At 51.7% G+C, this 27581-nt stretch overlaps 1 protein-coding gene across 3 annotated transcripts in view; it reads left to right on the forward strand.

Moving 5' to 3' along the window:
• The window catches only part of LOC144136615 (uncharacterized), a 107879-nt gene that overhangs the window by 26853 nt on the left and 53445 nt on the right, over positions 1-27581 (forward strand). Inside the window, exon 1 of one of the 3 annotated variants that reach the window (XM_077669101.1) lies at positions 6521-7035. The exons of the other annotated variants lie outside the window; for them this stretch is intronic. The gene's annotated coding sequence lies outside the window, so the exon portion shown is untranslated. Of the gene's footprint in view, positions 1-6520; positions 7036-27581 lie in introns of those variants that run through there. 3 annotated transcript variants of the gene reach the window in all.

Genomic DNA, 27581 nt, shown 5'->3' on the forward strand with positions numbered 1-27581 from the left:
GGTCGGAGGAGCGTCGCGCCATCCGTAGCCAATGGGAAGGGGACCTTGGCCAAACCTAGCATAGCTTATTACAACAGTGCGTCACATTTATACAATCATCGTAATCACATTGTAACATATGACAAACGATCATCACATAACACTTGCGCGCAGGCGTGTACGGGACATCATGCAATCTAGATATGAATACTCTTTATCAGACAGGTTTACCGAGGTTTTGCTGACACACGAGCCGGATTCCCTCTTGATACAGTAGGCCTCGTACACTTCTCTGCATAGTTTAGACCCGAACTTGTTGAGGATAGTGGTATCGCGGAACCGAGGCGTGCAACCACGGCAGCGGCGACAATTGTCGGCCACATGCCCTCCCCCCAGCTATTTTAAGCCACCAATCAGCTCATTCCAAGCTTGTTAAAAGGGGTATCGCAAAAACTGCCTGCGTGCTGCTCTGGACAATTCCTGCAATCATGAAATGGCACACAGCGTGGGTTTCCAGCTAAAAAGGCTGACCAGTGCTGGTTTCCCTGGGGAGTTAATCACCTCTGTGCTAGAGGCCCTTGCCAGTGAAGCCAGGGGCGTACCTGAACCTAGCATGGCAACAGCCCATGCAGAAATAAAACAAATATTGCCGCGACTGGGGTTTCGAACTCGAGCAGCCGGGAACAGAGCAGCTTCGCTGGCCCCTGCACGAGAGCACTATGCTATCGCCGCAGTCGATCGCGCCTCGAGTCAAACTGCAACGCACTCTCGCGCAGTGCATTGCACATCGTCGTCTTCATCAACTTCCATCTGCGGCTCGAACAGAACAGATCAGCTTAACCTCGATCAGAGTTTAACCAGAGCCGAATATCATCGCCGCACGTGCCGATGACCCAGCAAAGCAAGACGATGAGCCAATAAGGATAAACACATGATTTCGCACGTGTACTCGGTGTAACTACGTTAAAAGCCTACCACTTTTTTTTCCTTCCTATCATTTCCGCAAAACTCACGAGTCGTGCCTTTGTATGCAGACTTTACTGTCACCTGTGCTGTGCAATGTACTCGAAGCATCTACTACACTTCGCACATAGACTTCCACGCTGCGAAAGTTTCGTTTCATGCTTGTTAACCGCTTGCCTGTTTGGTTTGGTTTGGTTTAAAGGGGTTTAACGTCCCAAAGCAACTCTGGCTATGAGAGACGCCGTAGTGAAGGGCTCCGTAAATTTTGACCACCTGGGGTTCTTTAACGTGCACTGACGTCGCACAGTACACGGGCCTCTAGAATTTCGCCTCCATCGAAATTCGACCGCCGCGGCCGGTATAGAACCCGCGTCTTTCGGGCCGGTAGCCGAACGCCATAACCACTCAGCCACCCCGGCGGCCCGCTTGCCTGTGAGTGCATCTGTTGTATAGGCTATGCCGGTACAGACTTCGGCAGGTTTTCGATCTCATGTAGTGATGCACGCTGGCCAGATACAGAACGAAGAGAGATGTGGAAAGGAAGAGGAAGTCACTTTTCTTTATGCAATGCAGTTTTTAAAATTCGTCAGTTGAGTGGTCGCGTTCGTGTTTTCAATTCTCTTATCTTGCTTGGCGGTGTGTGTGGAGGCGTTTCCACCGGAACCGCATGGAAGCCATCACGCATGAAGGCGACTGTTGAACAGCCTCTTTTAATTAAAGGGTAGGCATACTTCACGACAATTTCGCTTCAGAAATGGCACATGGTCAATACACGGGTGGTAATGACCGTTCCCAATCATTAGTTTGTAGCTGTAACAACGGTTGTTCGTGTTCGTCTGCGTGGACATCGTGGGAATTTTGCAACCAAATAATAAAATGTTTGTAATAATCACAGGCGATAAAAATACGTACGTGGCACGTGCCAGTAATTAGCTCTAGTGGTGGTAGTGGTAGTAGTAGTAGTAGTAGTACTACTACTACTGCTACTAGTAGTAGTACCATATGTTTGAACAGCGCTATAGCTTGAAGCGGGGACAAGACGGGTGGGTGGAACGCACACAGTTTGGAGAAAGCTGTTCAAGTGTTTATTTTTTGGAAAGAACATGGAATGCATGTTCAAAATTTAAAAAAAAATGCCCCAAAAAATTGAAAGAAACTAGCGCTTCGTCCAGATTGTTTGTGTTCCTCCCACCAGTCCTGTCCCCGTTTTCAAGCTAGCGCTGCTCAAAAATATGATGGAATACCAACTAGTCCCTGTTCTAGCTCTTTTAGTAGCAGTAGTAGAAGTAGCAATACATAATTGTTAGCTGCGTGGAAAAACCGGCTTGCGGAGTTTTTGTGTGACGCCCATTTTGTTCGCGGGAAATAGCACGGGCACACCTTGATCTCGCAGTATAAGCGGCACCCCCTGTGTTCGGAAGCACGGTCCGTGCCCTTTTTGTAGGCTCCGTTTGCGTTGCTTGCGTGTACGTGTGCTGGCAGGTTAGAGCTCTAGATGTGTATATATAGGCGCAAACTGTCTGCCCCACGCCGAGTGGAGCTGGACAAATCGGGAAGCCGACTACTGGGAATAGACGGCTTGAGGCGCATACGCGCACGCTTATATAGAGAGAGAAACACAAGAGGAAGAATGAGGGGAAGGGAAATAGGAAAAGGGTGTGAAGGGGTTGGGCTAAACGGGCGGGTCCATTTACACCCGGCGAGCTTTCTTCATGGCGCACTGACGGCGTTTACAAAGGTGGCGCTATTGTGGCGGCAGCAGCAGCACCGTCCGGAAGCAGCGATCGACCGCTTTTGTGGTAGTGCACTGTTCGAAACGTTCGATTGTCGGTGGCTGCGGTTCCTATCGGCCTCCGTATGCGAGTGCACGATAGAGGTCGAGCGTGTAAAAAATCCCGGCGCGACTTAGCTGTAGCCAGAACTGCTCTAGAACACGATGCGGCGAAACGAGCATTGAAAAGAGTGGGCGCATACACGAAGGCTTGCCTGTTGTTTTCATTTAGTCTGGCTGCTGGTGGCTCATTGCGCTGTCGGACGACAGCCGTGCCTTTTCAGCGATTCGCTCTTTCAGTGCATGACCTGCCGCGGTGGCTCAGTGGTTAGGGCGCTCGACTACTAATCCGGAGTTCCCGGGTTCGAACCCGACCGCGGCGGCTGCGTTTTTATGGAGGAAAAACGCTAAGGCGCCCGTGTGCTGTGCGATGTCAGAGCACGTTAAAAATCCCCAGGTGGTCGAAATTATTCCGGAGCCCTCCACTACGGCACCTCTTTCTTCCTTCCTTCTTTCACTCCCTCCTTTATCCCTTCCCTTACGGCGTGTTCAGGTGTCCAACGATATATGAGACAGATAGTGCGCCATTTCCTTTCCCCCAAACCAATTATTATTATTATTATTATTATTATTATTATTATTATTATTATTATTATTATTATTATTATTTGAGTGCAGCGTGAGTAAAAGAATTGTGTACAACTCCCGTTTACCTTACGTTCGCGAAATGAACTATGAGTGTGCGGATGCTCATTTTTATTGCGAAAGCAGTGCTAATGTGCCCCCCCCCCCCCCCTTCCATGCATCTCCCCACGCTACCCCCACCTTCACCCGCCAGAAGCGCTACCTCAGGCAGCACAACGGCATTGGACAACGCCGGTCGATCATTGACAAAAATTGGCATGAACGGTGGACCTAAACTGGCATTTAGGCAAAGCGCTACCATTTTGACACATTTGCTAGGCTTTCAGGCCAGTTCTGGGCCAGCGTTCGGCCGATCGAGCGGCCAGCGCAGGCCTGGCGTTCGTTCCGCGACATGGGCCAGTAAAGGCCTCGGACTGGCTTCCCAGCTTTCGAAAACTGGCTTCCCAGCTTTCGAACACTGGCTTTCCAGCTTTCGAACACTGGCTTTCCAGCTTTCGAACACTGGCTTTCCAGCTTTCGAACACTGGCTTTCCAGCTTTCGAACACTGGCATATCCAGCTTTCGAACACTGGCATATCCAGCTTTCAAGCGTTCGGGTCCTGCTTTCGAAAATTGGCACATGCAACGTGAGAAGCCCTCTGGCCGATGACCGACACTGTGGATGTACCATTCTACCTAGCATAAATGAGGGTGCCAAAGAGACCTGTTTATTGCATCGAGGATCACGCTTCTAGTGCACGCAGAATGGCTTGCGCTACCACTAGCCACCCTGAGGAGTAAAGGAGGGTCCAAAGCATGTCCACCACCAATCCTCGACCCTACATAAGGCCTTCGCTCTCCTCAAAGCCTCCGCCTGATAAATGCCCACGAAAAAGCGACGGCGAGATAATTGAATTCGGTAAAGCCAGCTTCTCTCCAGAAGAAGCAATCACGGTAGCATGCCGTGCGGAGTAAGATGGGACGCTATTTTCGAAAAAAGGTTTCACAGAAAACTAATAATAATTGGTTTTTGGGGAAAGGAAATGGCGCAGTATCTGTCTCATATATCTTTGGACACCTAGCTGTTTCTTTCACGCCAATCGTTCGAAAACTGTTCGAGTATTCGAGAAAATATTCGACTATTTTTGGACAGTTTCGAACCTGCACATTTAGCGAGTCGAATAGGAGGATATTAACGTGATAACGTTTAGGGTCCCGTTCAGCGTCGGCGTTGGCGTGTCGAGAAACGCAGGTGCTTCACCTGTCATGCAACCTGTCCACCTTGTTGTGAGCAACCTGCCCTTCGTGGCAGGTGGTAATGACCCAAACTAATTCAATTCAGTTGCCACCTGCTCACAGTGACACTTCCCATGAGCGTTGCTGGAGATCAGGAAGGGCAACCTGGATCTCACAAGCACCACCGGTGGTTGGGTTTGCAACAGCCACTTGCCGGGGCTGTGGCACATCGCTTAATCGCTGCACCACTCCGCGGTATAAGGACTCGACTCCCGGTCCAAGCAGTACTAGTAATTGGCCAAATATTGTAAATGAATGGTTTTAAACTGGCAGTCTGTATGCCAACCTTTGCCAGTACATTTCCAATATTTGGGCCGATTACCTGTGCTGCTGGAAGCCCGCGATCATTTCAAGCTTTGAGTATCAAAGAAGACTGTAATGGTCTTGAGAACGGAAGAAGGTATGAATCTGGAATTTTATCAACAGTCAAGTCCAAGTCATTCGTCAGAGCCCTGTTCAATAGTCTGGGAAAATTTTAGCCGGTCATTTGTAAAGGTCTCGCGGGGGCAAGGCACGGGCGAGTATGCGAGTTCTTAATGTTCGGTTTTCCCTATTCGTTAAAAATTTGGGCTCTATTCCTTGAACACCTAATTCTTGAACGAAAGTGCGGATGAAAATTGTCAGGTCTATTGCATATGATGAAGACAGCACTTCTTCGAAGCAGGAAATGTTCATTTACGTATGTTGCACAGGCAGTGCTCCAAACAGGAAAGCAAATTGCGAAAATTAGTAACGGTGTTTTCTCGATCATTTTTTTTTACTCTGATATCATCAGGCTAGAGCTACAGACCATTGAAGGCGAAGTGGCTCGTACTATGAACAGCTACATTTTATGACCTGGTTCGCGCGCATTCATTGCTTTCGTGGGACAGGTTGCTTTGTTAGCGGTTCCGTACCCCAGGCAGCACATGACAGTGGGGCAATGTTAGAAATCCGTTGGCAAAGCATGACCCTACGTAGGCCCAGAGTTCCCAACGAGCATCTGAATTGGCTGTACCACTCATTACCACATTCAGAAATGGCCCTCGTTGTCCGTCGCTATTCCCAGTATTGGCTGTGCCATCATCAAATCATGGCTATAATGGACCAGGTTAGCCAAAATTCTCCCGCTCTTTGCCATTGTTGACTGTGCCATCTTAGAACCATGGCTAGCACGGGTCTTGTTAGCCAGAGTCTTCCTTTTGTTTTCCAGACTTGACTATGCCATTCTAGAAAGATGTCTATATTGGCCTAGCTTCTCCATTACACATCCAGTGTTAAAAGTATACTGGCAAACGCTGGTCAACCTTGTGACATCTGCTAAATCAACATGGCAATGTTCAATATTGCTGCAACGGAGAGAGACAGTTTATAATTTTTCGAACTCGCAAAAACTGTCACGCTGTTGGGCATTTCCATAAAGTTTGAAGGAGCTGACCTATTATTGCTGTACTGGCTGCAAACAGCAGCCTGCCCTCTCGTGATTTGCACCAAGTCTCTGGAAATTAGGAACATACAGTGCCAACTTTGACAGGACTTGTCGGGCTAGTTGGTTGATCATAATGCAAAAAAGACGAACTGCGCAACAAGAACACGGACGAAAGGGAGGCAGACACTCTGCCTCCCTTTCGTCCGTGTTCTTGTTGCGCAGTTCGTCTTTTTTGCCAACTTTGAGGTCCGCAGGCGTTTTTCCACGGGGCCGCCCACCGCCAGCAGCATAATCCGCACCGCGCTTTCCTCGCTCGGCGTGCGTCTGATGGCCTCCGAGATCGGCGACGGTGTCGAATACCGTGTCGCTAGTGCCTGAACTCTCCGCGACGGGCCGCTGGCGTCGACAGCGATTCCCTCTAATTCACCTCCTCGCTTTCTCTCCTTCCCCAACTGCTCTCCGCGTTCGGCGAGAGCCCATTTTGTTCTGCCGGTCGGCGGAGAGAGAGACAGGAGGCGGTGCGGCCGCCGCTCCTCTTTCGCCTCGGTGGCCCCCCCTCTGATGTAGCGCGCCGCATCTCAGCCCGTGACAGTCGCCGAAGCAGTTACCTTTCGTGACGTGCTTTCGGAACCCGTGCACGGGCGATTTCTGACCGCTTCTGCTGCCGACGGGGTCAGACGTGACGGTTGGTGGTGCGCTCTGTGCGGCGGTCGGTGGCTGCCGCTCCCGGCTCCGGCGGCAGCCCGAAGCCGAGAGAGGAGAGAGGCGGCGGATGGAGCCGCGCTCGGATGCTGCGCCCTTCTGCTCCGCTTCCCTCGGGTGTTATTGATCGTCGGCACCGTGCGACGCATTTTCGGCCGGCTCGCGCTTTCTGCCCTTCGGCCCCCGTGGCTGTGTGACGTCGACAGTGTGCAAAGACCGACCCGTGGATATATCCTTCGGACAAATCTCGGCCGGGTGTCTCCGTCGCGGGAACCGCGGAGACGCTGTAGAGGTATGTACGTGTGTCCGCCTCCGTGCCATTCATTTCTGCTGCCCTCCAGGAAACAGCTTCTTGTCTTTCATGGACTGTCACAGCCGGCAGGCTTTGAAGAGAGTGCACTTCGCTGTTTCAGGCGACGGCTCCGGCGGGCTTTTCTTTTCGTTTGGATGGGTGACCTGAATGTAAACATACACGCAAAGCGTGTCTGACGTGATGGGAGAATTGTGCGCGCTGACGTGCGTTTTATGCTTCGCCTCACTGCTCGAGTTTCCCTCCGTGAATAAACCAAGAGCACTCAGGGCTAGGAATTCTAGCGCTGCTGCTACTTTTTATGAACCACACGGGACGTCGACCGGCGGGATTTGTGCGGCGGTTCTGGTGGTGAGGCGTGCGAGTGGTTAGTACGTTATTCACGTGTCGCTCGACGACAGCTGGACGTTGTTCAAGTGTACGTCTTATATGGCGGTTTTTTTCTGATACTGCACCGCAGTAACATGGCGCAAATGCAGCTTCGCGCAGCGCAATAACTGTCGCCCGTTAAGTCGACTGAGCTCGTCTCTTATCGCAACAGCACTGTATGATGGATATGGTTTCTCGTGAATTGGGAGCGACCCTTAAAAAAAAAAAAAGTCCATTGCCGAAGGGGACCTATCGCCGGCACTCCTACGCGTCAAGGGCCGAGAGCGCTTTTCTTGCTGCTTTAGCGTTACTATGGGAGCGCGTGCGCACTTCCAGTAGGCCGGATTGCACATTGAGAACGTTCTTTCGGGCTTTTGACCTCGCTTTTCTTTTAATTAGTACCGGGAGCAGCGTTTATTCGAGTTCATTATATTTGATCGTCGCGGTGCGCGGAGAACATGTGCCACGCCCGGAGTTCAGGGCGTTTGAAAGGAGAGCAGAGGCTTGTGAGCACTTGGCATGGTTCTGCGCGTGTCTGTTCGCGTGTTTCACTGCAGAACACGTGGTGCCTTGTTCTCTTCAGGGATTATTGATTGAATGAAGGTGAGGGGGGAGTCGCATCACCAAACAGAATCGATGAGTTGCTGGTGTGTAAGTTTTTATCTCTTTTCGCCCCGTTTTATCCCTTACGTTAAAAATCGAGGGCAGACTTGTCAGCGCCCGTAACAATGAGGCGGTATTTCAAGGGGCCTAGATTTAGAGCAACCGCTTCTTTCGTTGTAGAAGGAGGGAAGAACCGAACAACAATCAAGGAACTAACGTGCCGCCCGTTAGCTTTTTAGTTAGACCGGGCGCGGTCGAAGAGAACTTATTTCTGTGCTTGTTAACACGTTGTTTGGAGCTTACTTCGAACCTTACTTTCTTAGGCTAGCTGCCAGTGGTGCAAAAATAGGGACGGACGAAGAAAGAAATTGCTGCACTGATGCAGTAGAACCGCAGGAAGCTCGACGCCAAAGGATGAACTAAAGGCGAAGAGGTTACGTATAGTAGTGCCTCACTCCAAACTTCCGGCCTCTTGATGTATCCTCGTCACTGCGTTGAGTCGTAATTACCTAATTATTCGGAATTGCCGTGCGGATGAAGTCTCCACTTTGGTGGTGTAACATTGGGCGTCCACGGATACGTTCCACCTTCGGAGAGCGTCTAGCAAGGTTTCGCAGTCTTTGGCCGTTATAACATACATTCCTGCCGGAATATATTTTTACTTTTTTCTTCTTCACCGCTAGGGATATATACCGTACACGTGCGCTCCTGCAAAACAAGCTCGGTCGCCGAATCTCAATGCCAGCAGTGCCCGATCGGATTGCTTCGCGCACGCCACCCGTGCAGAGACGCCGTCACAGGTCGCGCCGGGTGTATAGTAGCCGGGTCGCCGTGTGAGCAGTGCCGGGCGCGAATAGCCCTTGGGGAGGAGGAGGTGTATGCGGCTGCGGGCTTCTGTGTTGTCCTGGCGGCGAATAGCCCTTGGGGAGGAGGAGGTGCAAGCGGCTGCGGGCTTCAGTGTTGTCCTGGCGGCGACCTGTGCTGCTGGGGCCCTAATGGTTTCAGTGCCGGAATCGATTAAAGGTCCCTCTGGCGTGCGGGCACGTTCGGGAGCGCCGTGCGGGACAACGCAGCGTGCCACGATGCGCCGCATATATACAATACCGCGGCGGCTGCCGCCTTCGATCGTCGGTCTGCTGTGCCGCCTCGCTGATGCGAGACTTGGCCGCCTGTAATTTAGTGGGCGGACGGCCGCCGGTTGGCTGTGGGGCCCTGTGTGCACGCCGTGGTGGTCAGGGTCCCTTCCCTGAGACGCGTGGCCTCAGCCTTTCCCTCTCGTCCCCGTTTCCAGCAAGGAGATATCGCCGGAAGTTCGCTGTAATTCGTTTATTTCTGGGTCTGCGCGTCGAGTTTTGTTGTGACCTCCGTGGTCGCAAACCCCGTGGGTGGCATCGCTTACGCTTTCATGGGAGAGAAAGGAAATGGATAGTCTGAGGGTACGGGATCCTACGGTTTTTGAGCCACTGTAGTAGCGCCAAGGGTTATTGAACGAGTTCCACCGCCCCTGGAGAGCTGTTTTTAACTCGTTCCGTTATTGTTTGCTCGTCACTTGACTTTACAGTGTACGTAGGCCTTGCCCACGTTCGTCTTGACTTTTGTGTTTGTTTGTTTTTTTTTCCTGCACCGCTGGAGATTCATTGGGAAGTGAATTCCAGCGGCGCCTTGCTTATCTGCGCGTGTACGTCAAATCGCGGCAAGTGGCGCTGAGCGAGTGCCCTGGCGGAAAACGCCGCCTAAGCGCGCCTGCACTGGCGCAGGAACTCTGCGCCCCTCTCTGGGTGTGTCGGAGGTGGACCTCGTATATGGCCGCGTCGGTGTGGTAGCGATCGCGAGTCATTCAAGCAAGAGACGCGTTTGAGTTTTCACCAGGAAGGAGGAAAAAAAAAGATTATGACTGGGGCATCATTGCCGATGTTGTCATTCGGCCGTGGATGGCTCGACCTTGTTCGAGGAAATCCTGCATTGCGGGCGAACACACGCACACGCGCGCGCACACACACGCGCGCGCGCACGCACACACGCACGCGCGCACACACACACGCGCGCGCGCTCACATACTGATTCAAATAAATAATGATGTATTACCTGCATAGTTACACACCGCGTATACATTGGTTTCAGCAGCATCCGCGTTATATATGTGGGAGGTGCAGGGTTCGATCCCCAGCTACATCGCCCCCCCCCCCCCCCCCCCCCCCCGTTTCATTGGCATGTTGCTCGGCTTCTCTGGTGTGAACGTTTGGAGAATGGGTCTTTGACGTACCTCATCTTACGTGTACGAAATACACCTCGTACCATGGCGCTCTTCGGCTAGAGCTGCCCTTGCGCCGTCAAAATCATCATCGTACCCTCTGCACTGGCGCAGTGATATGCACACGACCCATGGCGGAGGCTAAGTGGCTATGACGTACGTTTGGCTGGCGAGTCCAAGGGCGCGGGTTTGAATCCCGATTGCGGCGGCCGCATTTCGATTAACTGCAGAAACGCCCATTTGTATATTGCGATGTCAGTGTAAGTACAACCCAAGGTTGTCGAAATTAATTCCGGAGGCCCCCACTACTTTTTTTGCCTTGCTTTCACTACGGCGACTCCCATAGTGCAGTTCTGGGACTTTAAACCCTATACACATAACATGACATAAAACAACAAAATTCAGGGGGCCACTTTGTTGACCTAGATTGCGGTAAGGCGAAAGCCTTTAGCGCGGTGTTGCTGCTTGTGTCACTGATGTGTGATTAATATGTTGAGTAGGTACGCAATCATTTGTGAATCTTAAATGCTGGAGACACTGCAGGACGTTTGGGAGGCATCCGTCTGATTCGACGCCTTTCCGCAAACACTCCTCCAGCTTCCTAGACAAGAACTACATATACGTTGGCAGGAACTAGCGTAGTCACTGTCAAAACAGGCAATAAAAAAAGCAAGAAGTAGCGTAGTCGTTAGCACGCTTGGCTGCGCAACGGGAGGATGGTGGTTCGAATCACGTTGTGAACAAAGATTTTTTTTCTTATCGAGTTGCTTAATGTACGGACGCCGGACGGACGGGAGAATGAGCCATTAAAGGCTTTCGCCTTAATAGCAATAACATACAGAGGTGGGGTCCTTTAGCGTGACCCCGGATAAGTAATTTAGAAGAAACTTTAATCCGATATAGTGAAGCATTCCAGTCCAGTGACTATAACCCGGCGTGCGGGGTAGCCATTAACCACTCGCATAGTAGGCGGTTTACTTTGTGTGCGAAGGTGAGCAGCTTTCGCGGTGACGCCACGCGCGGTATATTCCACCGGGCGTCGGCGCGCCGTGTCTCCTTGCGGCGAATGCGGGCTGCCTGCCGGTTTATAGTTGCCAGCTTCGCGCAGCCACCTTGACGCAAATTACTCCAGTGGCGGCGGCGTCTCGTGCGGGGGCCACGTTGCGTCGTCCGTGGGGCAGCGGCGTGAATCACCTCTGCGATTCTCCCGGAAGGCAGACGGTGTGGGCGGCTCTTTCGGCTTCTGCAAGAGGCGAAGGCGCCGACGTGTAGTGCTTCCGTTCTTTTGGTCAAGAGCACCGGTTTCCCGCCTACGGTTCGGATTGTACGGAGGCGCGTAGAGTACTAGGACGCAGCTAACACTGTCCGGCAGAGTAAGTGCCTTAATTGTCGTGGTGGCAATCGTAAAAATTTGGACATGAAAACTGACCGCGTTCGCTCACCGGCCTTATGGCATGACATTCCAGTTTCACTAGTCACGAGGAATAGATGTCGCCTGAGAATCTGCTCCAATAGCCAACAAGCCCGGAGGTCACCAGCGATGTGTTGTTAGGTGACAATTAAGAACCAGTTCACATATTTAATGGTTACGATGTTTTATTTGTCTGTTGCCGTGTGCGGGACTGACTTGCCATGTGGCGCTGCCAGAATGGAGATTTTTATTTTTTTCGTATTATATGAACGCAGTAGCTGGAAGTTGTGACTGAGTGCACCTTCTGATTCGCAACTTCATTTCCATCGTTTCTGAGTAGGAACTTTGCTGTGGTTCGCGAAAAGTTCGACACCGTTTTCGCCTATTCGCATTTTCAGATTGGTATGGAAGTATTATAGTATACAGGTTGTCTTATGAAAAACGTTTGTTTACTTTTCAGCCACCGTATTGTCGCGAGAGGTGTGCAGCAAACTACCGTCTGCGCATGTATACAGGGTATTTCATTTTATTCAAAACGCACTTTCTGAATAAAAATGCTAAAATAGCTGCAAATGGCTCTTGAGGCTGGTTTATGTTGCCAGTGGGATATACCTCGTTCAACCACATTGGTGAATATTAATTGCAAAATTGTGAAGCATGCTCTGCAACTTTAAAAATCCCTTTATATAGTTATGTCGTTTCAGATAAAATGGAGCACCGTGTATACAATACATACCCATGGACTGATGCTTGCACAAAGCACGTTCCTATGCATTTCGGAGCGGCATCTTCTTTTCCCTTAAAAAAAAAAAGACGGACGCAGCTTGAGAACATTGTCATTCCTGACATTGTTATCAGATATAATGATTATAATAGAGCCACTCGTGCTTTCGCGTGTTTTTCCGGCTCGCATTGACGTCACTGCTTTGCAAACGAGTGGTGACGCAGCTCACCTCGCCATTGTGCGAATTTCGTAGCGACGCCACATCTGGGAGAACTGTTTCGCAAAGGCGGCCAGCCGCACGTCACCGCTGCGTCACAGCTGCGTGACGCCAGCGAGACTGCGTCTTGTATCCATTATCGTGGCTGGATGCGGTGCAACGGAGCCTCAGAATGAGTTCCTGAATGCGGCAGTGCTTGTAGACGTAGCTCCTCGCTGTGTAGCTGAAGCCAGGATTCGTTCAGGGAATTCCAAGGAATCTCGGGAATTCGTCTCTTATGGCGTAATGCATGGTAAGCAGTTGCAAAAGAAGGAGGAGGAAAGACTTCTTCGATTTCATTTTTGAGAGATATGCGTTCATGTGTGGAGGAAGCTGTTACGTGATAGCGGTTTGAGCTAGTTAGTAAAGGAAAATAAGGGCTGCGCGCCTCTAATGAAGCCTTTTGCGTGCCTTAAAGAAATCCCCTGTGTGCATCAAACGCTGGGCATATTTTCTGACAGTACCATGAGCTGACGGACTGTGCACGTATTGCGCTCGCGCATTCTTTTATTACTTTTATTTTTGTTTGTTTGACGTCCACTCTATACGTAGTCAATATAGTGCAGATATTGTGCATTTGATTTATTTTTTTAATTATTTTTACGAAGTATTTACTTCGATCTCACCATGCTTTTCGAACAGCTGGCTTCACTGTTGGAGTTCGCCACTACATTTATTTTCAGTAAATGCTTCCCTCTCTCCTTGATATTAGAAGGTATACAATGCAGACTAAGTGATTATCAGTGCTCTGAAGTGCTTTTTAACTGAATTTGCAGTGTTAAACCAGTACTCCAATATTATCATGAACGTGAAAAAATGTCTAGATGAAGTATCCCAGGTAACTAATGAAATTGAATGCGGATGACCTGTGGGCTTCATCTCAACGCAGTGAGATGCTGCTACATATATATATATATATATATATATATATTGACTAGAGTCCACCGATTCTGAGCCTGGAGCGAAATTACAGTAGCCTCGCACTCCAGCTGTCGCCGTGCTGAGTTCAGCGTAAACTGATTTGTCATCGATATTCTGCCAATAATTATATTTGGAGGTCACCGAAGATCGTATTCGCTTCGGGCTCTGCGCAGCTGTTGAGAAAAGAAAAAAAAATCTGTCTCGAAGAAAAAAAAGAAACAGCTCTAAAGAAAGCGCGTGCAAATCAAGTTTCGTGAAACCGAGTGTTAAAGCTCGCGGTAATCGCTTGTGCGAACACACGCGACTTGCGCGCGTTCTTTGCAAGGCACGCACAATGCGCCGCGCAGCCTGAGAAAAGCAGCAGCTTCGCGGTATGCTGCGGCCGCACCTGTCGCCAAGTAGCCGCAGCGGCAGCGGTTGGCCGCGCCTGCGTCGCCATCCATCATGCAGTGAGTGTATGGGATAGGCCGCGCGGCCTCTGTCGCGCCTATTACGCCGAGGCGGTGCAGGTGTACTGCTACAGTGCATGCTTAGCGGCCCGAGAGGGCGTTGTACAGTCGCCCAGTGGGCGCACGCACTGGGTCAGCGTTTTGCGCGCTGATACTCGAAGTGTACGCGAATAGTATTCAGCGAACACCACGCTACGCTCGAAGGGCGACGACCCACCGCTGATCGCCTCGTCCCGTCCACCCTTGCACGACTCGCGGTTTCCTTCCAAGGCAAGTGCAAATCATTCTCGCTGCTTGCATAAGCCCTCCCCCGCCTGCCTCCGTCCACCCCCCGCCATCGGCACTCCTCCTTGTCGCTCCTCTTTGCACACGGCTTCACTGAAGCGAGGAGCGCGTCTCTCTTGCAAGCCGGCGTCGGCCTTGTCTATGCACGCGATGACTGCCCAAGCGAAGGAGTTGCCTGTGTTGAGAAGACGGGGCTTGTCTTCATGGGCTGCTAGGCGCCAAGTGCATGCATCACCCTGGCCGTGGATAGGCGGCGCTGTGACTTTGTGCAGCGTCAGCCTACAATGCTCGCTCGCTGTGCCGCGACGTTGACCGCGCGGAGCGGGCACTCCGGAAGTGCGCGGGTGACCGTACGCCGAGCGCTCCTGCATCCTCGCCCTGCGGCGCGGTTCTCAACGCGCACTCGGAGAAAGTTGGAGCACGTCGTGACCCTCGAGTCGATTTTGACCGCGCGCGAGCGAATCGGTCGCAGCCTCGAGAGGAGGAGGAGTGTGCGTGCGCGGAGTGGAGTTTTCATCTTCGCCGCTCCTAACAACTTTGCCCTCTCAACGTTCTTTGTTGTTGATACTTATGCTGTCTGTCTGGCGGATAATGTCCTTTTATGCTAATGGCGGAAGTGGCGAAGAAGTGAAAGTGCAAGTACTCAGCCTCATTCTCTCTCACACACACACACACACCGAGAGAGAGGGAGATACGCAGTTGTTTCTTGGACCGCGCTCGGTCAACGTTGTCGCCAGTGCGGTTTCTGTTCCGCACCAGTGGTTCTTCCGCGCTTGACGGACGCGTCGATTCCACACACCTTGTTAGCTCTTGTGTACACGTAGCGTTCAATTTGCTTGGTTGTTTTTGGTAACCTCAGATGTTCATAACCTGAAGCCTCACACCATGCTTTGGCTCGTAAATATCCACGGGTTGACCCCAATCATTAACCGTGGCCTTAAATGGCGTAGCTGTAAACGCCCCCATATTCGTTTCTCAACTGTTGCCATGCGTCTTGCAAAGGGAAGACGTGCTGCTCACTCAACGCGCTTGACCATCGAGGTAGCGGGACCTGCACGCGGTCAGGGCGCGCACGTGAAGCGGTCCAGCTGGCGAACAGAAGTAAAGCTTTCTTGCATGTTGTCTACTGTCGGTATTTTGCTCATTTTGCCCATTACTTGGGCCACATGTAGTCAACCGGACGAAGGGCCTATGATAGAATCATCTCCCTCCGTATCCGGACGTGTAGACAGTTTAAATCGCGAAATAATCGCAGTAAGTTCCATCCTTAAGTCGTGCGCGGTCTGAACACTGCCCCCTTGTGTTCCAGTCAACGCCCTAGTTTTTACTGACTGACCGCGTACCCCACTAGTGCGGGAAATTCGCTCGCGCATCGAGCGCCTCGCGCAGAGAGGTTGTGCCGTGCGTGCACAGTGGGTGCCCAGTCACTGCGGCATCGCTGGCAACGAAGAAGCTGACGACCTCGCGACCGCTGCACACCAACTACCTGCCAGCGATCTGCCCCTTGCGCTGGAGGACGTGCGTGCGGCCATTCACGACCATCTCCGAAAGCAGCACCCCGACCCACGCATCGCGGGAGGTGAGCGCATCGACAGTGTCACCGGCTGTCGCGCACTTACACGGTCGCAACGTGCAATGATCCTCCGCGCGCGCATTGGCTGCGTGTGGCCCGGGGAACGACGGGTGCGTCACGGAATCGCGACGAGTGATGTGTGTGACGGATGCGGTGCAGTGGAAACACTAGAACATCTGCTCCTTCGCTGCTCCGCGTTCGCCGATGCTCGTCGCGATATGCTCGCGGCCTATAGGGCGCAGGGCATACTACCAGACTCCATCAAGACGCTATTGTGGCCGCAGGGCAGTGCGCGCACTCGTGAGCGAACTTTGGTGAGCCTCTGTGCATTCCTCGAACACACGGGCTTGACGTCCCGTCTGTTCTCCGTCAGGTAGTTACACGCAGTGACCGAACGCTCCGCGAGTTCTACCTTGAACGATTAATAACTGGACGCCACACTCCAGTTGTAACCTACACAGTGCTGTGCGCGTGTGTGATTTAATTCCTCTAAAATGAACTAATCACGCGCACAACCTGGACACATTACTTATTGTGTAAATAGTTTGTACATATTACTTCTCCCCCTATCCTCTATTCCTGTCCCCTCACCTCTTTCATTTCATTTCTCCATTCTGCCTGCTGTCCTTTATTTCCGCTGCCCCAGCTCAGGTGCTTCAGTATCGATGGCAGATGCCGGGGCTAGCAAAAATCTTTTCCTTCCTTTTTACTATTATTTTTAATAAAACCACTACCACCACCACCACCGCGCGCGCCTATACGGACACTAGTTGGCGCAGGAATACAAGACCCTGGCTTCGTTATGGCCTTCAAGCACCCAACACGACCGCGTCCATATTGTGGCCATTGACATCTTACGACTCGACGGACCCAATATATAGTTATATGTCGGGCAAACCAGCACAAAAAGTCAGGCGACGTGCGTGCCAAGCGTCGCTGTATACACCAGTCGCGAAGTGAATGAGCGGTGATCCCGGAATGAGAGGTGCTCCAGCTCTAATTTCCGGGGAAATGAGCGCCGGGAGAGCGTGGCTGCGGCTGCGTTCTTCCGCGTCGCCGACCGCGTAGCCACGCTCTCGTGTGTGGGATCCCGCCACTGGCCCGCTTCATGTGCAGGGACGAGGGTGCCCCGTCATGAGGAGCCGTCGGCCTGGACCGCTCTTCCCTCTACCGCGGCGGGCCGCGCGTGCCGAGGTCGTGAGTTCGGTTTCGCCTCGCGTCACGGCCCCTGCTCTCTCTCGAGAGCAGCGGTAGCCGGCGCTAACCGCGTACACGGGAACGAGAAGATAAAAGCAAGCGCGGGAGTGGGCCAGCGTGAGCGACCTGTTTGCACGCTGCACGCCGTTGCACGCGGAAGATGGGAGCAAGTTAAGCGCGCTGCGCACAGTTTACGCGCTATAGTATGTGCGCGCGCGTGTGTGCGGCGTATTAAGCGAGCACAATTAAGGACCGCGCCACGCGTGCTTTACGGGCAGCTGCGTGCGGGTGAAAGCTGATCCGGCTCTCGTCTTCTCCTTGCGAATCACGTGCAGCTGCCGCGCCGCGCGTTCCGCTACACGTACCGCCTGTCGAACCTTGGGCTCCCCGGTATGGCCTATTTGCCGCTGGCGGACGCTAACGCGTATGCGCCTTCAGGTAGCGGTAGTTGGAGGTTCGCTGCGCTCAGTGCGTGTGTTTAGAAGGCTCGCATGGGCTTAATATTCGTCAAGGGGGTGCGGGGGTGCTCAGCACAGCATGTTAAGGCTGACGTATATATTTTCGTACTACGGATAGGGACACGAATAGTGTGGTCGCGCGCGTTTAGAAGAGCTCTGCCTCTTTGTTGATCGTCATCTCGTTGAAAGTAAATAGAAAAGGTCACAAGTAGAAGCAGTAGGCGCGGGTCAAGGGTAGAAAGCACATATAAGAGAAGGGCAGGGAATCGGTTGAGGAAAATGAGAAAGCAGACGGGGAGAGAGGAAAATGTGTATTGCGATAGTATAAAAACATATAAATGCATGATCTGCTGAGCTTTCGGTTACCGACGGCAAATAAGTCCACATGTGCAGAAGCAGAGACTTACGCTATCCCCAAACCATGGTCTTGTCGTCGCCTGAGCCGATGCTATCTATATACGAACTGAATTAAAAAAAAAAACGCTTTAGTGGGGCAGGTGCGCGGTCTGTGGCGATTCAGGTTATTTGTGCTCCCTTGTTGCGAGACACTATACTTGCTTAGGCGTGCTCTGAAGCTTCAAAAGCATCCACTTGTTTGGAGCTTCTTAGAACCCTCGAGCTTGGAAAGCTCACTTGTTTTTTTCTCTTAAGCGCTCTTTTTTTGTGTGTGCCCAAGCAGGCCATGTGCCTCAATTCCCGTCAAACAGTAGTGCTAACAATGACACACGCACACTCGTCAGTGCTGTGAAGCTAGAGTCACACATGCTTCCCTGAGACACTCATCCTGTCAGTATCGCGGACGATGTCCATCGGGGAGTTGTCTCACGTGGAGTTCGTTCCACCGCGCTACACGCGCATCCGTATGTGATGTGCGCGGATCGCTACCGCTCCTCAGAGCGCAACTACACTGTTTTCCCTCTGGGCGGCCGATGGCGCTCGTGGCTGTCTGTCCGCGTGCACTGCTGGTGTATACAGTGTAGGTCCAACAGCGATCTCCCCCACCCGCGATCACTCCTCACCTGCTCCACTGGCGCGTAGCGGACCCGCGGGACGGCGCGGGCGTCCAGCTGAGTGTATAACTGGGTCGTAATTACGGACGCGTAGACTGGACCAATCTTCCCAGTCAAGCCTCACGCGCTCGCTGTGCCGTACGTCCCCAACTGCTGACCCGTTATTCGTTCGTCAGTGCACGCGCTTTCGTGCGCGTTTGTGTGTGCGTGGAAGACGAAAGCAGAAGACGTGCGTATAGGTGGATGGACGTGGACGCGTACGCGAACGAAGCGAGTCGGCGCGGCGATTATAATCGCTCCCGAGAAGGAAAGTGCATGGCTCTGTGGGCAGCTGGCTCGTGTTCGCTCGTGCGTCAATTTGCATGTCGTGCTCGCGCGCGCACTCGTATGCGTGCCTCTGTTGTCGGCACTTAATATACGGCCCCGTCTACGCGGAGAGAAACCGTCAGATACATCTGGTACGCTTCCAGGTTTGGGACATGCTGGGAGGTGGGCTAGCAGCGACGCATTCATTTGTGTACGTATTATATATATATATATATATATATATATATATATATATATATATATATATATATATATATATATATATATATATATATATATATATATATATATATATATATATATATATATAGGAGAGGCCCGCATACTAGTTTTGAATTTCTATCATTTGGTTAGAGAAATGACGTACAGTCTTTGCCAAAAGTAACTAGGCTGCATGGATTGCTTCTCCCTCATATAGTAGAGCCCCCTACGGCTTCCCTAAAAACCGAAAGGTATTGGAAGGTGAGGAGAAAGGGGTTCTCCTTACCTCACAGTGATTTATAGCTTGATGGGTGCGATAAGTGTTCAGCTATGCAACTGGGAAGCAAACCAGGCAGCTTGGTTACTTTTGGCAAAGGGGGTACGATAGCGTGCAGAAGCTCGTTATTTGGACTGCGGCGTTTCCAGGTCCTGTCTAATGTGAACCTCATGCTTATATCGATCTTAATTTTTGGCCCCCTTATGCTTGCCTAATCTAATGACTGCGTAAGTTTTAATTAAACCTGGCGTGTTCGTACAGACGTATGCAAATTCCGCATTCGTGAATCTCTCGAATGATATCTTAGGTTAGTATTTCTCGAATTCTAATTTTGCACAGGTGTAGTCTTCGAGCAGATTATATGGCTAGCAGATAATAGCTTTATCTTACTTGTAAGCTGCTCCCAAATTCTTCCCGAACGCGCTAAACATTAGAATGCTCTTCCTCCACTAATTGACATCTGTTTTGAGCATGCATCCGCGCTACCCTTACCGGGTGAATTGATACTGGCCATTCTATGCTAGGGTTCGCGCAATGGGCGGGAAGAAATTGAAAATTGGCCTTGTGGAAAGGAAATGGCGCAGTAACTGTCTCTCTTCTTGGTGGACACCTCAACCGCGCCGTGATGGCAGCGATGAATAATTATAATAATAATTGGTTTTTTGGGGGGAAAGGAAATGGCGCAGTATCTGTCTCATATATCGTTGGACACCTGAACCGCGCCGTAAGGGAAGGGTAAAGGAGGGGGTGAAAGAAGAAAGGAAGAGAGGTGCCGTAGTGGAGGGCTCCGGAATAATTTCGACCACCTGGGCATCTTTAACGTGCACTGACATCGCACAGCACACGGGCGCCTTGAAGGAGGCTGTGAAAAAAGAGAGAAAGAAAAGCCCCAGTGGAGGGCTCCGGAGTAATTTCGCCCACCTGGGGTTCTTTACGGTGCACTGACATCGCAGGGTACGCAAGCGGCTTTTGCATTTCGGCCTCCATCGAGGAGGAGGAGGAGGAAAAACTTTATTAAAGTGAAGGGTATTTGGGCGAGCTTATGGGTGGGGCCCTCATTCCAGGGCTCCACTGGCTTGAGCTGCCCTGCGGGCCTGTTGTATGAGGGCCCGTTGGTCCTCCAGGTTATCGCTTGTCAGCAGGAGCTTCACACAGCTCAAAAGACGTGTTTTACGTCTGTATAGTGTTTGGTTTGGCCCCACATCCCCACGAAATGTGGAAGAGTGTAGGTCGGAGCCTGGCACCAGGGACAGGTGTCGGGGTATAATGTTGCGTGTATGAGATGCATAGTCTATGGAGGTTTGGATATGTGTTCGTCTGTATCTGCCGCCAAGAGACGGCATCTGGGGTGTCTAATTCAGCCAGCCGGGGCGGGTCGAAATTTACCGGTGCTAATTGTGAGTTCGGGTGAAGCCGTCACAAAACTGCCGCCCAGTTCTTTTTTCATTTTACTTTCTTTTTTTTTCTGTGATTTGGGCCATCCTCATGATTTTGGAACCAGAAATGATATATCTGTAGTACCGTCCTCTCAAATCAGACCAAAAATACAAAAAAAGAAAGAATTGGGCTGCAGTTTCGTGACGGCTTCACCCGAACTCGCAATTAGTACCGGTAAATTTCGACCCCTCCCGCCCGTTGCGCGTTCGCAAAGGGTATTATTAATAATGATAGGCTGCTGTTCTTTTTCGTGCCGTCTGTGTTCGCAGAGTCCTCGTCGCGTACACGCAACGCAATTTTGTCCATTTCATGTTAACGTTCGAGGCGTTCCTGGCTCGGCCCGCGATGTGCGCATGAGGACGTGAGTCCGCGGGCCCCGCCCAGAAAAACTTTTTGGACCTCCGAAATGGAATATTCGCGGAGACGCGAATGAGTGGCGGCCGGTGGGAAGACGCCAGGAAGTCGTTCTGTACTGAGCCTTCCTTCTGCCTGGACAACGATCACCGGCGGACGGTGATGGCGTTTAATTTTTTTTTTTTTGTAGCATACGCTAGCGTTTCGAGCCTTCAGCGTGGCGGCGCCATTGGTCACGTGGGTTGATCACGTGGGGCGGCCGTTGGTTACGGGAGTTGGTCACGTGGTGCGGAGTAGCTGCTGCTGCCGGCGGCGTGGCGCGCAACAGCTGCAACAGCTGTGCGCATGCGCCATGTCAAGTGGGACGAAGATGAAGAAGGAACGCCCAGCGAAACGGAGCGGCGCAAGACTGACTTTGCAATTCAAGTGATCAAGTTCCACTCGGCCAGCTGTAACAATCGCGTCACTGCAGGTTTAACCAGAGCTAAACCACAGCCATTTTTTTCTCCCCTAAAACAAAAATTGCTTCGATAAAAAATCGCTCGTCGTAATTGCTATGTAATTAGCCGCATTTTGTGCCTGAGTATGAAATTTAAGGCTGAATGTTGCAGACAGCCGATGAAGCGCCTTATATTTTCCACAAATGTCGGGTACGTTTTCTAAAAAAAAATTGTAAAAAGTGTACTTTTTAGGCTAAAATAAAGAAATAAATATACATAAGGCATTTCCTGCTGACAGATCTTGGCTCATATAAAGTACAATGGTTCTACATTTTTAGAAGAAAAAATTGTGAGTGTAGAAAGGAACTATTTGTGTGATTTTTTTTATGAGCCCTGGTTGTTCACTCCTCTGGAAAATTCAAAGGGTGTCATTTTACCGGAAAAAATTTCCCCCAAATGTTGAGGGGAACTACTTTCGTCAGTGTGATAAAGAACCATATGCTTTCTGGAATACACCGGGAGGGTCTAGGGCAGTCTGGTGCGCTTGGCGTGGAATGGCCCATCACGGGCCAGTGCACAGGTACTGTCGCATTGTGTTCTCTGCATTGACTGGTTCCCTGCCTTAACCCTGTTCAGCCTACATGAACCAGATCACAGGTGCTACAGTGTTGTCCTCTCTGCTCTGACCGGTTCCCTGCCCTTTCGCTGTTCGGGCTGTGGACCAGTGCACAGGCACTGTAGTGCTTTGACAGGTTGCCTGTCTTCCCGCTGTTTAGCCCATGTGCCAGTGGACAGGCACTGTAGTATTGTCCTCTGCTCTGACCAGTTTCCTGCCTTCTCACTGCTCAGCTCATGGACCAGTGCACAGGCACTGCCGTACTGTCCTCTCTGCTCTGACCAGCTCCCTGTACTCCCTCTAGCTGTTCAGCCCGTGAGACAGTGCACAGGCATTGTCGTAGTGTCCTCTCTAGCTGGTCCAGTTGCCTGCCCGCCCTGATGCTTAATAATAATTGGTTTTGGGAAAAGTAAATGGCGCAGTATCTGTCTCATATATCGTTGGACACCTGAACCGCGCCGTAAGGGAAGGGATAAAGGAGGGAGTGAAAGAGGAAAGGAAGAAGAGGTGCCGTAGTGGAGGGCTCCGGAATAATTTCGACCACCTGGGGATCTTTAACGAGCACTGACATCGCACAGCACACGGGCGCCTTAGCGTTTTTCCTCCATAAAAACGCAGCCGCCGTGGTCGGGTTCGATCCCGGGAACTCCGGTTCAGTAGCCGAGCGCCCTAACCACTGAGCCATCGCGGCGGGTTATCGCCGCTGCTTTCTCGTGCATGCAGGTGTCCCTGCTCTCTCCGCACTTCCACTTGGCACCAGCTGCTTCCCACGATGGTTGCGTAGGTCGTGCTCGCGGTTTGCGCGGGTCATTTAACCGGCGAATCCTCCTCCACTTCGCTGCCCCGTAATAGCGCGGCACGGCTGTACTCTAGCGGCAGGCCTTTGCAGTTTAATCTGACGGTTAATGAGCGTGCGCGTAATTATACAATTACGCCTAATGTTCTGAGACTGCTAGTTCGCATTCGCGAACAGGGATGCTGGCTGCCGCTCTAAGAACGGCGGTATGTGGGGTGCCGTCCGTTGGCCTCGCCGATTGCTTTATTGCTTAAATTTCCACGCCATTAGTTTCCCTCCCCCTCTGCGCTGCTTAATCTGCGAAGATTGATTGTCGTGAACTAGTAACCCGCATTTCTCCAGGCGCTCGGCGCACACGGCTTGGCCCTCCTCCGCTTCTATTTTTCGCCTCGGCGCCTTCGCTGTCCCCTTCCCGCTTATGTTCTCTTCAAGCCTCGTTCGGGGCTGATGCTGCGTCGAGCGAGTGGCGCGCCGTGGACCAACGCCCACGTATACGGGCTGCGCCTGCATGCGTGTCTCGTGCACTTTCTCTTTATGAGCACGCGACGCAGCCGCTTCATTAAGTGGTCTTAGCTCGCTGCCAGCTCTCGGGGAAAGTTGCTCTGTCGCATGCGATCAGGCGTCAGTTTGTTCGCGGCCACCACTTGGCAGCAACTTGTGTCTTTCAATGGATTGAATAACGGGCTCGTCAGATGCACTTACCGTGATTTTAGGTGCTTCACCTTGGTGCGTTGAGGTCGCAAGGACTTTTTGGGTGCATGGAAGAACATCGAATGTGGAGCATGCTTTCATGAGCTGTTCTCATAAGGGTTGGTATTGCGGTTACTCTACTGTGTAGCGAACAACCCCACGTAGTATGTACTCACTCTTCCTGAGACGTAATCGCTGTCTACCGTACTCGGCTTTATGTAGTCACTGGCAAGTGATAACGGATTGGAGCTGCTTAGCATGCGGTCATATGCCCGAATTCAAGACCCTTTACCGGGCTCTACAATTGGCTCTTTCTTTCGTGACTGCATTGAGACGCGGTGTGTTTCAGCTATTTATGGCGTTTGCACCGTTTCACGTCCCGTAAAGCACGGTGTAAGCGCCGCTGCGCCCAGCCTTTCTCATGTGGCGACAGAAAATGCACGCTTTTCCAGAGACTGAAGTGTTCGCATTCGCTCGTCTCTGCTTCGTTCGGCTAGTTTTCATGATCTGACGTCATGCGCGAACTAGGCCAGTTTCTCACGCATCAGCGTGTACATTAAGTATACAAGTGCTAAATTCTCCGTGTTTGTCGTCGCGAATCCACGCCGAATCGGCCCCAGCCGTGGAGCTTTTTCTTTTTCGGCTGCTTTCATTTTGCGCCTAGCTGTCCGAGGGGCTGTTCATGCTTCGAGGTCGCTTTAATTCGAGCAGCAGCAGATTGCTGCTACCGCTTTGAAGACCTTTGCTTGTTGTGCTAATAAGCACCTCGTCTCGTGGCGTGGCCTCGGCACTTACCTTTTCTTTCTTTGACACCGCGACAGGGAACGTCGTCTTCGGCTCTTCGGCTCGTAGCGCGCTCCAAACTGATGCCATCAAAGCGACTTCCGGCCCGCGATTTGTTCCGGGACGCTGGCCTGTCGTGAGAGAAGCGTTTGCGGGTCGGGCGGGCGGCGGATACGCGGCGATGCTTTCAGTGCGGCGCCGGAAGCGCGGTGCGCAACACACCCCCCTCATTCAGGGGCCGCCTCCATCCGCGGCCCAGCGCGCGTTGCCTCCCGCGCCTCTCCCGGGCTGCTCTCTTGTTTCGTTTCCTCAACTTGAGGCGAAAACAATGCAGTGCGCGCCGCTCGTAATTTAGGAGGGCGGCCAACCTTAGCGCGCGTTTTGTTCCGGTTGTCGGCCGTCTCCGGCGCGAGTCCTGCTCCGCTGTCTGCCTTGTCAGCATCCGCGCGGACCCTTGCCCGGAATGGAGCAATGGCTGCTCAGTGAAAAGCCGCCAGGTTCTTCTCGGCTTTCACTTCTTCGCCTCCTTCTTTCAAGGGAGCAGGTCTTTCAGTGCACACCAAAGAAGGTTCCGGAAAGGTGTATGGCCACAAGAGTCAGTGCCAGCGTTTCGACAGGCGGACTAATCTTTGTCGGGATGACAGAGGCAAGACAGCTCGTTTTTGTCGTACGAAGGCTATAGACGCTGTAAAGACGTTGTCACCCGAGCCTTCAGGCGAAGCTCCATCTGTTCACGTCTATAGCTTCTCTACAAGTCTGTTGTCATGGCTTTACCTGTCGTACGTGATGCGAGTCGGCGCTTCGCACATCTTGATCGTGCCTTCCGGGGCTGCACAGTTTTAATCTCGCACCTGCATGTTGCATGGTGGTAGCTCGCGTTTTTCATGTTTCATCGATCACTGGACGCTATGGAGGGCAAAAAATATTTAACCCGCCAAGGTGAAGCGTTTAAAACCCCAAGCCATCCAGGTTACCGAGAACACGGGCCTTTTTTGTATACGACTGCCCTGCCATGAGTGCGATTGTTTGCGTAGCGTCGTGTGTCGTCGTCGCAAGCTGCTCTGAACCGACTTGCATTGTGTGCAGCGCTCGGGATGTATCGGGTTACTCATTCTTTGTCTCCTTTTGTTGTCACGCGGTATAGAGGGTTTCGCTGCATTCGCCTTTACCGTCCGTCAGCTGGCGTCGGATAGCGAGGTCATTCGAAGGACTGAGAACGTATCGGCGACAAACCCTATAGCCATTTAATTAACAATGGACAAGACGGATGCGACTGGAGTCACCCCTGTGCAGATTGAGCAGGCTGCAGGCTGAGTTGTTGCCAGGGCATAGCGACACATTCGGAGTTGTTACAAACAAGCCTGTTCTGGTCCATATGGGTCTATGTTGCTGTGTGTTCTGCGCCATTTACAGTTTGAAAGACGAGCGCCGACGTGACCGGTACTTATGCACCGCCTTTTTCTGCATACGCCTGCACGTCTCGATAACGGTCGGATACGTGGATGAATCATCTGGAGGCAATGTGGCGTTTTATTGTAAGGCCCACTTATACGACAGAAACAGCCCCTATAGGCACCATCTCAAACCGCAGTCGAGCTCCGCGTCTCTTCACGGCGCACCTGCGTCCACGCTTTTAATGGACGTCGTGAAAGGCAGCGTGCACCTGGTACTTTAGCATGAGCAGGGCGGCAGCTGTTTCTCAGTGTCCCTTTTGTCACTTGTGCTCCGTCGCATATAAGCTGTCTGGGGTAATGTAGAAGCCAAAGGTTTTGTCAGGTCAGAGATCGTTTGAACCTGTCGCCATGCGTACTTTCTCATCGCCTAATTGTCCGTCTTCAAGGGCGCCATTGTGTAGCCGGCTCCGTCTCGTCTCGCTGCCAATTAAATGTGCCGAACAAAGAGCACTTAGAGCGGCAGATTAAATTGCGTCGGCTCGCATAGCAGGTTCACCCGTGCTCGTTTAGGCACGCATCACCTGTGTGCATCCCTGGAGAGGAGGTGCAGTAGCTGTCTCGCAGCTTTATAGACGCGCATGTGTGTGCCTGTTCATCTGTTGCACGTATCTACGCTGGGGAGCAATTAGCAAATGGGGGTTACCAATTGGCAGTCCCGACTCCCGCTGATTGACATGTGCGGAGTCGCACAGTATCTTAGAAACAGATGGCGTGTTCTTAGTCTGTGCGAATTTTCTAGTCAACTGTAATAAAATACGACTCAAGAACGAAGCGGCAGATGCCCCTCAAAGGAGGCCCTCCAGCCAATGGCGTCGACCGATTTTCATGACGCTGCGGTTAGTCCGATTAAGTAGTAGTTAATCCCCTTTAATCCGCCACCCCCCGCGATGTCAGGCTAGCGGGTGTACGCGTAATAAGCGTAGACCTGCGCTTAGGTCTACGCGTATAGTTTACGCCATTGGCAGGAGGGCCTCCTTTTAGGAGCATTTGCCGCTTCATTCTTGAGTTGTATCCGACTAAGGGTTCGTGGCCACTGTTCATTTTGCAGTCTAAGTTGCTCATCATAATGCGATCAGAGCCACAGAGCTCCCCCGTGCCAACTCTGAATTGTGTGGACAACACACACGTGGATTGCGTTTTTCATAGAGTGGCTTATTGTGTAAATAGTTTGTACATATTGTACATATTACTTCTCCCTCTATCCTCTCTTCCTGTCCCTCACCTCTTTCATTTCATTTCTCCATTCTGCCTGCTATCCTTTATTTCCGCTGCCCCAGCTCAGGTGCTTCAGTATCGATGGCAGATGCCGGGGCTAGCGAAAATTTTTCCCTTCCTTTTTACTATTATTTTTAATAAAACCACTACCACCACCATCATAGAGTGGTTAAGTGTCGTCTGAGTAATGTCGCTTTCCTACCGCCTGTGGCACAATTTGCGAAAATACATTAGCCGTGTCATCATTGATCGTCGTGCCAATTTTAGCGGTGCTATATTCGGATGACTCGGGCATAGTTGCTGGAGACCGCACTGTTAGGCCGCGTTCTTTCTCTCTCCGATTACCCGTACTGCCTCGCTGACCTCTGACTGCTGCTAGAATCAGGCCAGCTGCGTCTTGGTTTTCGTCGAATCCGAGATCTTCCTTAATT

The sequence above is a fragment of the Amblyomma americanum genome, chromosome 6 (genome assembly GCF_052857255.1).
Source record: "Amblyomma americanum isolate KBUSLIRL-KWMA chromosome 6, ASM5285725v1, whole genome shotgun sequence".
Lineage (NCBI taxonomy): Eukaryota > Metazoa > Arthropoda > Arachnida > Ixodida > Ixodidae > Amblyomma > Amblyomma americanum.